Source organism: Sorex araneus, chromosome 5 (genome assembly GCF_027595985.1).
Source record: "Sorex araneus isolate mSorAra2 chromosome 5, mSorAra2.pri, whole genome shotgun sequence".
NCBI lineage: Eukaryota > Metazoa > Chordata > Mammalia > Eulipotyphla > Soricidae > Sorex > Sorex araneus.
The window spans coordinates 60,366,338-60,381,358 of NC_073306.1; the positions used below are offsets into that span (position 1 = coordinate 60,366,338).

At 37.4% G+C, this 15,021-nt stretch overlaps 1 protein-coding gene across 1 annotated transcript in view; it reads right to left on the reverse strand.

Annotated features, from left to right (window-relative positions):
- The window catches only part of NEGR1 (neuronal growth regulator 1), an 889,928-nt gene that overhangs the window by 193,618 nt on the left and 681,289 nt on the right, over positions 1-15,021 (reverse strand). The window lies entirely within an intron of this gene.

Consider the following 15,021-nt stretch of genomic DNA (forward strand, 5'->3'; position numbering starts at 1 on the left):
AGAGAATTATTTTTACATTTTGCTTAGATTATAAGAGGTACTTTCTTACCACTTATCTCTCCACCCCATGAGAGAGAAAACAGTTCTGTTGAGCAAAGGGATAAATGAGGAATTGTTGTTGTTTATTTTTCATTATTGCATTTCCACGATTTAACACACCCTATAGCTATGAGATCCTTTTATTATCATGAGTCATACTTATTTTATTCTGTTAAATGAAGTTTTTTCCCCAATAATGCCCCAAATTGAATGTTTAAATTTCCTCTCCCCCAATTCATATGTTGAAATTCTCACCTGTAGTTTACTGCACTAGGAAATGATCTTTTGGGAAAATGTTTAAAAGTTTTGAGGGATAATTTTATTGAACAGAGTCTCTATAGCTTCACTCTGTCTTGCAGGGACACAAAAAAGTCTATACAAATCTCCATAAAGAGAGTACTGTAGCACTGTTGTCCCATTGTTCATCAATTTGCTCAAGCAGGCACCAGTAATGTCTCCATTGTGAGACTTGTTACTGTTTTTGGCATATTGAATATGCCACAGGTAGTTTGCCAGGCTCTGCTGTGCAGGCAGGATACTCTCGGTAGCTTGCCAGGCTCTTCGAGAGGGACAGAGGAATTGAAACCAGGTCAGCCACGTGCAAGGCAAATGCCCTAGAGAATGGGGATTCTGTTAGGGCTCAGACAATATATATGCTCACCCTGAGCATGGCCAGGAGTTACAACCGAGCAGGAATAAGTCCTGAACACAGCCAGTTATGGTCCAAGTGCCCCCATTTCCTCCCCCAATAATGTAACCAAAAAAGACCTTCACAATCCCTGCTGGAACCTTTATCTCATATTTCCTGGCTCCAGAATTCTGATATAAATTCTTGTTGGTTATCAATTACTCAGTATGTAATAATTTGTTAGAGGATCCCAAAGGGAGAAAGACACAGACTGACGATTCTTGCCCTTACTCTTTTTCCTCTGCCTTTTGCTTATGCTTCATACATCTCTGAACTATCAGTTATTTGCTCTGACAGCAGATATTATCAATGATACAGACTGACCAACTACGTATTTCTGAATATTTCTGAATTAGACTGGTCCCTTACATTACCGAATGTCAGTCAGAAGTACATATGGAAATTATAGGAATATTTATATTTCTGAAACATGAAATGTTTGCAAACTTTACAATCAAAGCCTCTCTCAGGCAGTTCTATTAATGATGACCAAAAGAGCCCATAGCATCGCATCAGCAAAATTGACCATGTAGCGAAGGGCACTGATTATTAAGACTGGAAAAATAAATGGAGCACCTATAACTGACTTCATTCATTTTATATATCATCTGGACTCACTCCACATTCTTTGACTGTTGTTTGTTATCTGTCTTTCCAGGTCAGGAGTAACTATAGATATTTATAGAAAAATAATCCGTTTGGTAAAATGTGTTAAGAAGGACTTCACAGTTAATATGTGAAACATATATGGATACATTAGACAACATTTAAATATTAAAATGCCTTAACATAGAAGTGGAAGAGGTTTCTGAAGGGATGAAAGAATTTTCATTAGATTGTAATTCGAGGAAATATGATAATATGGTTTTGGTAAGCAACTTTTCGGTGTTTTGTTTTGTTTTTATTTTTGTTTTTTGGGCCATACCTGGTTGTGTTTGGGGATTACTCCTGGTGCTGCATTTAGGGGCCTGGAGCAATAGCACAATGGGTAGGGTGTTTGCTTTGCACGCAGCTGACCCGGGTTAGATTCCTCTGTCCTTCTCGGAGAGCCCAGCAAGCTACTGAGTATCCTGCCCTCACGACAGAGCCTGGCAATTTCAATATGCCAGTATGTATTTGATATGCCAAAAACAGTAACAACAAGTCTCACAATGGAGACGTTACTGATGCCCACTCGAGCAAATTGATGAACAATGGGAGGACAGTGCTACAGTGCTATGGTGTTGCAGTTAGGAATTACTCCTGGTGGGCTCAAGGGGAAAATATGGAATGCTGGGACTGGTTGGGCACATGCAAGGCAAACGCCCTACCCACTGCACTACAGCTCCAGCACCATGAAAAATTATAGAATTATAAGAGCTGTGTTTCAGAAGAATAAAAATGTCATTTCCAACAATAATGTTTAGACTTATAGAATTCTAAGAGGTAGCATGAACGAAAGTAAGATTTAGAGAAAGTCAGTATAATAGGGCTCCCGTGACTCTCTAAATGAAAATGAAGTTTTAATTGACCATCAAATGACAATTTAGTATGCATCCTATACTTCAGACAGTGATGTAGCCAACAAAGGGGAAAAAGATAAATCACTTGTATCACTTGTCATCCTGTTGATCTTTGATTTGCTCAAACAGACGCCAGTAAAGTCTCCATTCGTCCCTGTCACATGCTAGTGTAACGGCCCACTCCAGGAACAGGAAGAGCTTCAAACTATTCATTCAGGGTGTTGACAAAGAAGTCTGACCATCTCGCTGTTGGGCAACCACTCGATCTTTTGACATCCTGTGGAATCTAGTGGGTTATATCTCTAGTCCAGAGGTCGTCTCTGAATCGCATTATGTGTCTGGCCCATTTGATTTTTGATGCCTTGGCAAAGGAAACAGAGTTCCTGATTCTTGACCCTCCACAGAGGTCGGATTTCTGGATTCCTTCTCTCACTTGAGTGAAACATGATACTCCAAGCATAGGTCATTCAATTCCTCTTTGGGATACCCAAACAGCTTTCTCATCCTGTTTTCCTAGGGCCCAGGACTCTGAGGCTATGTTAGCGCAGGAAGAACAGTGGAGTTGAAAAGATGTGCCCAGAGGCGGAGGTTCTTTGTCCTCTTAACCACTTCTTTGACACTCTTGAAGGCATTCCACACTGCTCTCTTCCTCCTATGCAGTTCTGGTGCCACATCGTTTCTCATGTTGAGTTCTCAACCCAGGTACACATAGCTGCTGCATTCAGAGATGTTCATTCCACTGAGAGCAAATGGAACGTCAGAGACTAGTTCATTTTTCATGAACTTTGTTTTGCTGAGATTCAGCTGCAGTCCAACCTTTCACACCCTCGGTTGAAGTTGGCCAGCATTTGTGCCGCTTGGCTAATATTTGGTGTTATTAGAATGATGTCATCAGCGAAGCGAAGGTGGTGTAATTGCCGACCGTCTATCTTCACTCCCATTCCTTTCCATTCCAGTCGTCGCATGGGTTCTCAACGGTGGCACTGAAGAGTTTCAGTGAAATGGTATCACCCTGCCTAACCTCTCTCTTTACGTCAATGATCACTTACTTGTAGAATGGTGAGATCCTGGTGGTGAATCTGAAATACAGCTCGAGGAGGATCTTGATGTACTGAGTTTGAACGTCCTTATAACATAAGTTATAATCTAAAGGACCTTAGTTATTCTCTCATAATGTTAGCATTCTAGCTTATATACTTTTTGACCCTGACTTATGGCTACATTTCCTATCTTTTCAATGTGAGCAGTAATATTTTATTAGATGTTAGTTTTTAATATTTTAATAAAATGTTAGTTTTTTTCTCATCACATTTATCACTGAAGTAATATGGCATAAAATATTTTCAACAGAGGGTCAGAAACTATTTCAGTGAGCTAGGAGGTAAAAGTTCCAGGTTCTCTTCCTGGTCCACCAGGAGCAACTCCTTAATATTGAGCTGGGAATAGTCCCTAAATTACACTGGATATTATCACAAAATAAACAAAAATTTCAATAGAATCCAAGCCTTTAAAAACAAATCTGAATTACCAATTGACTCAGTAATTCCATTTCTTGGCATTTACCCCAAGGGCCCCAAACCTCTGTTTAGAAAACCCATTTGGATCCCTGTGTTTATTGCAGCACTATTTCATAATAGCAAAAAATTATCTGTAAACAACCCAAATGCCCAAGACAGATAAAGAACCTGGAATACAAATGCACAACAGAATACAACTTTTTTACTAGAAAAGACGAAATTCTACAATTTGCCCCTGCATGAATAGAATTAGAAGGTATCATGCTGAGTGAAGTCAGCCAGAAAAAAAAAAGAGGGACAAATAGAGAATGTTCTCTCTCATATCTGGAATATCAGAATAAAATGATAACAAAAGGCTCAAAGCAACAAATTTTGTGAACCAGTCTACAGAACTAAATTTAAGAGAAGGGGAAATATATATAGGGTAGAGGCTGGACAGCTAGGTGATGGTATGGGGTGGTATTAGAATACTGTATGTATAAAGCAGTCATTGACAGTATTATAAATCTCAATTATAAATCTCAATGACTAAAATTTTTAAAACAAATAAAAATAAAATTTGATATGCCAAAAACAGTAACAAGTCTCACAATGGAGACGTTACTGGTGCCCGCTCAAGCAAATCAATGAGCAATGGGATGACAATGCTACAGTGTTATGTTACTGTCACTGTCATCCCATGTCGTTGATTTTCTCGAGCAGGTACCAGTAATGTCTCTCTTACACTCAGCCCTGAGATTTTAGCAGCCTCTCCTTACTTGTCTTTCCCAACGATTGGAGGCTCTTTCAGGGTCAGGGGAATGAGACCTATTGTTACACAGTGCTATGATTTAAAAATAAAATAAAGGAGCTGAGAGACAATACAGTGAGTAGGGCATTTGCCTTGCACAGCTAATTTGAATTAGCTCTCCTGCACCCAGTATGCTTTCCTGATTTTACCAGGAGTGATCCCTAAACATAGAGCCAGGAGTGAGCCCTGAGCTTTGGGTGTGGCCCTCAAACAAAAAATAAATAAATAATTAAAAATGTCTAACCACTAATCTTAATGAAAAACCTAGGAAGTATTATTAGTCCCACTTTTCAGATGATCAAAAAGCTTAGGCTGCTTAATTTATCTTTTATCATTTGATAAGTGTCAGGATTTACAATTCAAATGTTGGTCTTCAGACTACCACCATTATCCAACCAAAGTAGCAATTGTCATGCCAACTAAGTAGAGAGCAGCGTTTTGATTTAAGGCTTAGAGAAACAAGTTGGAAACCATGAGTAATTCAAGAAAAGCAAGTCAGGTCAAGGAATGAAACCGAATGAAGTGAAATACTCAGGTGTTAAGAGCTATTTATGATAAAAAAAAAAAAACAAAACACAACTGTGTTTACATCCACAGAGTAAATCTAAGTAAATTCAAAATGTAGGGTTTGTTCAACTAGGTATCTGGATGTTTTACATGACGTGAAATCTCTGACCTCTCTGTGGCTTAGATATGTCAATCAGTGCAGCCTCCTGGAGCTTCTTTGCTTAGTCTCCAATGTAGTCAAGTTTTCAGCCTACACACAGTCCTGAGATCGTTGAATGGTCTCTAGCCTCATTGTTTTCTTCCTCAAACAGCCTTCGGCCACATTCAACACAAAAACCTTCCATTACTTTTTCTTGTCCTACATTTACTAAATATTTGGACAATAGTGAAATGCTTCCTACAGTGTCTATACAGAACATGATCAAGAATGCAGGAAAACACATGTAGGTAAGAGGCAAGAATGCAATATTCTAAATAAGTCCAAATATTTTTTCGAGGATTGTATATTAGTAATGCCATAAAATTCTTGTGTTTTCTATAACTTGGTTAAATCATTATAAAATACTACTTCAGTTTTGAGGTTTTAGATAATGGTGTGAAGCTTTTTCTAATTACTGTTCATATGCCCCAGTAGAGTGTAAAAAAGTTCCTGGCTGGATTGTTATTCACTGAATTCTAAGCACGTAGCATAGTGCTGGGCATTTAATAGATACACAGTAATTGCTGTATGCTTGACTAATTTTTTTCATATTTTTCTAATTCTTAGTTTTTTCATCTGTGAAATGGGAAAAATGAAGCCAATATCAGTGTTAATATATAAATTTTTGGTATGTGAAATGCAATATATCTCAAATGCAATAGGCAGCAGATTTATAATAGATGTTTCTATTGTAAAATGATAGTGTCTATTTCTTAGACAGAACTGATACATTTCCTTTCAGATGGCAGAAAAATATTAAATATTGAGAATACAGGAAATTATTTTTAAAGAAAAGATCTAGGCATGTGACTGAAAAGATCATGACATCGTAATTTCAAGATGGACCCAACTCAGTATCAATTACATGAAAATTATCAAGCTCATCTAGGCTTTTCAAAGTAGATGTGCAAAGTAGATTTTCTTTCTAAAAGAGAAAAAAGGAGGTACAGTATGAATTGCTAGAAGCCGGAAAGGAATGAAAATGTATGAGATCTGGCTGCTATAGCAACCTACTAGTTTACTATATTGCTTGGTACTTAAGGCTCAAAAACAATATGATGTCATTTATTCCTAGGAACAGACTGACAAATATTATGCATCACTGTCTTAGCCGCAAGGGGTATCTATCTTTAGTTGCATATTGAATAAATTAATGTTATTAGAATACATTAGGACACTTTAATGATTTTAGACTTTATGAAGCTACTTAAAATGTATGTGTTGTTTACTTTATCAATTTTAATGAAATTAATAATTTTAGATTAGAGGACCTTGGGCTGTCTGATTTGTGACAGTGTGGTTTACATGGGAAATATTCCCTTTTAACCCTGCATCAAATAGACAAAGTGCAGGTATCAAACCTCCCCTGGCTGTAAAGCATCTGGTAACTCTGACAACCTGACTTATTTCTCCTCTGTACTTGAACTGCTTTTCTAATATCAGTGTGCCCATGGTTTTTATGTCAAATTTCACCTCACAATATAGCTATTTTTCAAGAGGACAATCAGAAAAATGAAATTCTGGGAAATCAAAATTGAATACCAGAAACCAGTTGCCTTTCTGAATCACATACTGGGTTTACAATGTTCCATAATCCAAGGTGACAAGATGCACACTTATAAACATTCTCTTATCAGTTTCAATATTAATAAATAATAATGATTCTACCTCATCATTATCAAAAAGTGTTGACTGAAAGAGCGGAGTGAGGGGGGAATCCTGAATCAGTGGTGGAGGGAAAAAGACACTGGTGGAGGTTGTAATGTTAGAATGTTGTACTCATGAAATCCTATCAGTGAAAATATTATAAAATTGTATGTCTCAGTGACTAAAATTAATATATATATAAAACAATTCATAAGGAATGTTCCAAATAACATTGTTTGATTCTGTGAACATAATGGCGATCAAGGAAAATTCCATCCTCCAAAGTTGTAGTTGAGGAGGAGAGATGAACGAATTCAAAATTGAATATAGTTTGACAGTGTTTTGTTAGAGGTGAGCACATCTGGAGAGTTTCCTCTACTAATAGAAAAAATGCAAATTATTTTTTCTATAGAATATCACACTTCAATTAACACTAATAGGCTAGTGGAATACAGCCAGCCAAAGGTAGCCAGGACATGTGTTTGTGTATATGTGTGCACGTGTCCATGTGCACACATGGGAGCAGTTTATATACCAAATGAACAAAATAGGAATCAGCCTGAAAAACAGAGAACATATCAGTGACTGGAGCAGTAATACAGTGGGTAGGGCCTTTGTATTGCATGTGGCCAACCCTGGTTTGATCCCTGGCATCACATAAGGTCCCCTGAGAACTTCCAGGAGTAATTCCTGAATGCAGAGCCAGGAGTAATCCCTGAGCATTGCTGGGTCTGACCCCCAAAAGCAAAGCAAACAAAGAAGCAAACAAACAAAGCCTAAAGACATCATGTCAGAGTTTGGAAACTAAAATTCTTTCAGATAGCTATTGTCCCTATTAAGATATAATAAAATGCAAGATTCATAGCCAGGGAGAGACTCTGTGATTAAATATGCTGACTTCCCAAGCCATCATAATATTTGAATTTAGTTCTTGGGATCATGAAGAACCTCTGCAAGGATCTGCTTAGAAAGTGATAAGATTCAATATTTACTTTGGAAATATTAGACTGAATTTGAAGAACACATAAGAATAATAGTTATTTACTGATATATATGTCTTTTATTTTAAAAATTGAATTTAATATAGACAAACTAACCTCAGCACAATCTCTCCAAAAACTTTTTTTTTGTAATAAATTTCATTGGATCACTGTAAGATACAGTTACAAACTTGCATGAGTGCATTTCAGTCATATAATGCTAGAGCACCCATCCCTCCACCAGTGCACATTTTCAACCACCATTGTTCCCAGTGTCCCTTCTGCCACCCCCACCCCATCCCACTCCCTGCTTCTGTGACAGGTACAATCCTTCTTACTCTTTCTCTAATTTTAAGCAATATGATTTGCAACACAGATACTAAGAGGCAATCAAGTTTGGTCCTTGGTCTACTTTCAGCAGATACCTCACACCACAGGCGATCCCTCCAATCATCATTCACTTAGTGGTCCCTTCTCTATCCCAATTGCCTTCTGCCAAAAACTCTTTCCCAGTTTACAAACCTTACTTGTTGATTTACCATTCACCTTACATTGAGATAGAAAATGCAAAATTACCTTCAAATGGTATCCAACTGACATACGTAAACACTACTCTCTCTTGTTTTTTTAATCTGCACACACAATACTGTATTCTAAATAGTATATAATTATACTGTTATAATTTATAATTATAACGTCCTCATTCATTTTTCCCAACAACTTTGAGAAACAGCAGTGAGAAGCAATGGGTCCATTCTTCTCTCTTTAAAGTCCTTTCAAATTCTATGGAATCAATTTATTTATAATAGGGAGATATTCACACTATTAGAGGATAGAGTGAATGAAGAACATTGAAGGTATAGCAAGATATTATCTCTCATCACTTGTTTCTGAAACATTTTTGTAGAGTGGAAAAATAACTGCACATTATTTGTACTATTATTACCTTATGTTTCTCTCTTATTTTTTCATCTTTCTCTTGCAGCATCCCCAAATTGAAGAGTTGACTTTTGTGTAAGAAAACTTGTAAGAATGTGCACATTTTGCAAAATGATTAAATCAATATGGTTTGATAATCATGAGCTTAATGTGCAAACATTAAGCAACATTTATATAAATAAGTTGCATGATAAACAACAAAGGGAAAGAATCACTGAAGATATAAGGAAATAGTTTAATTCGTTTTTCTTATTTCTTTGTAAAAAGAAGGAAGGAAAGAAGATCCTCAATTCTCCTTTCATCAAAATGAATACTCAGATCAAATTTAGAGTCTGGTTAGATGATCGGGTAGTAAATATATAAAATAGGAAAAAGGAGAGGAAAGGTCACTGCACTTCATTATGATTTCTCAAGTTCATCTCACCTCTGTAAAGTCAAAATGAAAAATCATCATTTCCTAAAGTGAAAACCTAACCTGACTGAAAAAGGTCATCATACCTCTGTGTAAAGTGAACATGGCAGATTTTATACGGTTGATTTTAGGCACTTTCTTAGTGAAAAAGTACCTGGATAACAAATTTATTATTTTTTATGTATGAAAAAATTACTCATTTTTTCATACATATATGTTTATGCATGTGTTAACTAATTCTTGATAAGAAAAAAGATTCATAATGTTTCCTCTGGAGCAGCAATACAGACTAAACAGTGAATCGGTTATGGAAATGAGAGCTGTGTTGGCACAGTACATGGTAAAAGATGACAAAGCACTTAGGATTAATTTGAAATTTATTCCTTAAAAGTTCAACTTCAAATATTATAGATTGTCATTGTCAATTTATTCTTAAATTTCCTAATTGATATATTATTAATTGTTAATATTTTGCGATTTATTTTTTCCACTTATAGAGGTGATATGCAACACAAATGCAGCTGTAACTTTATAACTTTCAGAAAGATTGCTATTGTTGGCCATTTTCTCGAAAATAGAAAAAGTGAATAAAACAATGTTGAACAAGGCTGGAGCAATTAAACTTGTCGTGAGAAACCAAGTCATGTTTTTGTAAACTATAGGCTTAGATTTGGGGAAATCTGAAAAAACAGAGAATTCAACCAAGCAAGTAAATAGCAAAATTTGGATCTAACACAAAATGATAATGACATCTTAATAGAGTAAACAAATCCCATGTTTTCGTGATATCTATTTAAATGCTAGTCCATTGCAATTTGATTTATTTTTAGTCTTACTTCTCAGTGAAGGTGCTAGTTTCAAGTAATAATTTTTTTGTAGTCTCAGAGAAATAGTTCACTTGCTTTGCATGTGCCAACTAAGTTTTGATCATGTGCACCTCATATGGTCCTCAGGGCCCACCAGGAGTGATCCCTGAGCACAGAGTCAGCAGTAAACCCTGAGCATAGCCAGGTGAGACCAAAAATAAATATACAAATAAATAGATTTTCTATAATTAAATACAAAGTATGCTGTAATAGATGGCTTTTTTTCTGCTCTGAGAATGTGCTTTTTAAGGTATGAAACAAGTATATCTCCTTCTATCAATATTCTATATTATCAAAGAAAAAGTGTTTGTATTGGGCTATCTGTATAATTGAACTCCAAACTCTGAATTTTTTCAACAAAAGTGCATGAAGTAAAATTAGGAAACTCCCAACAAGTATGCTGAAAAAGGCTACAGTGTTAAAGAGTACCCAATTTATACCAAGGGATATTTTAATAGAAGTATAATTCATTCTCATAATGCTTAATAAACTGTAGGTCAAATGGTTTCTGTTCTGAATATAAAAATAATTATGTCATTGATGAAAGAAACCACATGTGAAAATATCATTAAGTATGGCTTCTGAAATTCTAGGTATTTATGCCCTTATGTTGCCTGTCCTCCAAAACTAAATAAGGTCACTTTGTGTAACAAATAAGATATTTAAGAAGTGATAAAAAATACTACGAAGGCTGTATCATAGAGTTTCAAAGTTGCTTTCACTCTCTCTGACAGAGGGACCCCTTAGCTCTAGTCAAGCCTTCAGATGACCAACTCCAGGTGTATCTTGACTGCCCCCTGATGGAAGATGGTGAGCCATAACTACCTAGATGAGATTTCCATATAGGCTAGAAACATAGTACAGTGGGTAGAGCATTTGCCTTACATGCAGCTTACTTGGTTTTGATCCCCAGGACCCCATATATTTCCCCCAGCTTGCCAGCAGTGATTCCTGAATGCAGAGCCAGGAGTTAAGTCCTAAGCACAGCTGGGTGGAGTCCAAAAACAAGGAATAAACAAAAACCCAGATAACATTTTCCAAATTTCTGACCCTCAAAACTGAGCTAACACAGACTGATTTTAAAGTGCTAACTTTGGAGTTAATTTGTTTGTTACATAGCAATATGTAATTATTGATGCCAAAGTAATTTGACTTTGACTTGTCACTTGTCACCCCGTTGATCTTCGAGTTGCTTGAGTGGGGGCCAGCAATGACTCCATTCATCCCTGTAGAGTGCTAATGTAGCCCAATTGTATCTGCTCTGTCCAGGAACAGGAAGAGCCTCAAACTGTTGGTTCAGGGTTTTGATGAAGAAGTCTGACCATCTCGTAGGTGGGCAGCCACATAGTTTTTTGATGTCCCATGGAATCCAGTCCATAACAGCTCTAGTCCAGCGGTTGTCTCTGAATCACATTACATGTCCAGCCCATCTGATTTTTGACTCCTTGGCAAATGAGACAGAGTCCCTGATCTTGATCATTGACAGGGGTCACAACTTCAGATTCCTTTTCTCACTTGAGCGAAATGTGATATTCCAAGCGTAGCTCTTTCAATTCCTCTTTGGGATACCCAAACAGCTTTCTCATTCTGTTTTCCTAGGGCCCAGGTCTCTGAGGCTATGTTAGTGGAGGAAGAAAGGTGGAGTCGAAAAGATGTGCCCGGAGCCGGAGGGTCTTTGTCCTCTTAACCACTTCTTTGATGCTCTTGAAGGCGTTCCACACTGCTCTCTTCCTCCTGCGCAGTTCTGGCACCAAATCATTTCTCATGTTGAGTTCTTGACCCAGGTACACATAGCTGCTGCATTCGGAAATGTTTGTTCCATTGAAAGCAAATGGAATGCCAGGGACTAGTTTGTTTTTCATGAACATCATTTTGCTAAGATTCAGCTGCAGTCCAACCTTTCCACACTCGTAGTTTAACTTGGCCAGCATTTGTGCTGCTTGGCTAATGTTTGGTGTTATTATATTGATGTCATCAGCAAAGTGGAGGTGGTGCAGTTGCTGACCGTCTATCTTCATTCCCATTCCTTCCCAGTCCAGTTGTCGCATTACATTCTTGAGGGTGGCACTGAAGAGTTTCGGTGAAATGGTATCACCCTGCCAAACCTCTCTCTTTATGTCAATGATCACTTCCTTGTAGAATGGTGAGATCCTGGTGGTGAATCTAAAACACAGCTCACGGAGGATCTTGAGGTACTGAGTTTGAATGCCCTGTTCAGTCTCAACAGAGTCAAAGGCCTTCTTTAAATGGATGAACATTAGACAGAGTGGCATCTTGAACTCTTGCAAAACTCCAATGAGCTTGGTCACTGTGTGTATATGGTTGATTGTGCTGAATCCTTTTTGGAACTCGGCCTGCTCCCATCGTTGTCCTTCGTCTAGTGTTCTTCCTATTCTATTCAGGATGACTTGAGTGAACAACTTGGAGATGACGGACAACAGGCAGATTGGGTGATAGTTGCTGATGTCATGGCTGTCTCCCTTCTTGTACAATAGAATGGTCCTTCTAGTTTTCCACTGGGATTGAACCTTGCATTCAGACAGGTAGTGTGTGAAGAGCCAAGCCAGTGTATTGACGAGTACTGGTGGCAGATTCTTCAGGTGTTCGGGTCTGACCTCCGGACCAGGTGCTGTATGCGTCTTTACCGATGAAATGGCATGTCAGATTTCAGAAGGGAGGATGTTGGGAACGACATATCCATCCTGTGGAATTTGGTATGTGGGCAGGTGGTTGTGGCTGTGGAAGAGATAGAAGTTGAGAATAATCCTCTCCATTGCCCTTCTGGAAGATGTGATAGATCCATCAGGATGTTGGAGGACAGTCATCTTGGTCTTGTAGTTTGCAAAGGACAGGGGAGTGTTGCAAATATTTTTCCTGGCTTTTGCCCCATTGGCCAACACTGCCGCTCTTCTCTCTTTGAGGTCTTCCTTTATCACTTCTCTGCACAGCTTTGCGAGTCGGACATTAGCTTGCAGTTGCCTGAATCTTGTGCCAAACCAAGTTGGCAAATGAGCTCGAGAGGTTCCAAAGACAGGCATCTGTCTGTGGCTTTCCCATTCTCGGCATTCTTTGCACAGTCATGAAGGTGCTGAAACAGTCGATCATATTCCTCATTGATGTTGTCAATGATGGCATCTTCCCACATTGCCGCAATAGTGCCAAAGAGCTCCAAGTTGGTGGTTGTTCTGGGAGTTGTCTTCTTAAACTTAAACTTTGCAGTCTTTTCTCCCCACTCAGTGAAGTAGAATTTTGCATGAGGGAGATGGTGGTCCAATCTCATTTGAAATTTTGGGACAACAGCGGTATCAGTCAGGCAAAACCTTTGATTGAATATGATATAGTCAATTGCATTGTGGAACTGTCCACCAGTAGATTCCCATGTCCAGTGTTTAGATTCGGCCTTCTGGAACTGTCAGTTACCATGGGTGGTCTTGGTCGACAAGATGAACTCAGTCTCTCATTCTGTTTGTTCCATTTTAGGCCAATAGTCCCTATGCGGAGTTCTTCGGGTGACTTTTTTGGTCCTATCTTGGCATTGAAATCATTGAAAATGATCTTGTAGAAGGTGTGATCTTCTTTTTTCAATTTCTTCTTAATCATAGTTGGATGTTGGTGCATAGATAGATAGAGGACAAAGATAGAAACTGCCAGCGGTGAGCCACATCTATTCAAGCTTAATTGTCCAATTCGGGTTGTTAGGCATTCGCATGAATCAATGTTCATGGCCAAGTGTGTGTTGCCAAGGACATGGATGCCATCAACGCCTCTGTTGTCGCATGTTTTGAGGAACAGTAGTTCTCCAGTTTCAAAAATGGCGTGATGTAATTGATGCCTTCTCATTTTATTGGTAACTTGAGAATAATAAATCCTACTTATAGAGGTCAAAAGGTAAATTATTTAGATTTTAAAGTAACCAGAAAACAATTAGCTCTATTTGTTTCTTTGCTTGAATTGTGCTTAATTTTTCAGGTTTTGACAAAAAATTCTAAATAGATTATTATTGGAAAACAAAAATGGATTTTTATAGAGTACAGAACTTAGGTATATGTAGAATTAGGAATATTCAGCTGTTGCTTATATATTTTTTTCTATGCTAATTCATAAATATTTGAATTAAGACCCAGCATATCTGAATGTCTGCTATGATTGAAAGATCTAGTAAAAAGAGTTCAATTTAAACTGCTCATATTATAGAAAATGCTACATGTAAGTTAACTGCCAAAATTTTTAGAACAAGAGTATTATGGGAACTATTATTCAGGTTTAGTTAAATAGAGAATATCTTCCACAAGTCATCTTTGATTACAATTAGCCAGCATACTACCTACCTATGTCACATCTACTCTCTCTCATTTATGTGGCAAAGACTAAGTTTTCATGTGATTGCACAGTTTTCTACTCAGAAATTTAGATTTAATGAATTATGAACCATGGCACAAGTAATCCACATATGAATATGTTGAACAGTATGGAATGGCCAATGTTTAGCTGTTTTGACTTGAAAACATGTAATTTCATGCAGTTCAATCTAACATTTCTTTTGAATAATTGATCCCAAGTTCTGAAGCAAAAAGACAAATAATTTATATAAGACTCTCCTTTATTACTTTTTCCAGTTTAACTTCAGTATTCAACTTTTGCTGTGATGCGTGGAAAGAGCAGATACATGGAAAGGAAGATGTCTGAATGAGTTAACCAGTTGAAAGTAAAAAAAGAAAAAGAAAAAGAAATTGTCCTTCTTTTTTGATAACAGCCCTTACCAAAGTTCTCTGGGGGTTCTTAGTAATACAACGGTACTTAACTGAAGTTAAGGTCACATAAAATCCCCTTGGTTTGTCTTTCAACCTTGTATTTGTATCTCCTCTACAGTCCCTTTAGTGACAGATTATCTAAAACACAGTGTCCTAAAAAGCAACATATTAAAATGTCTTCCAG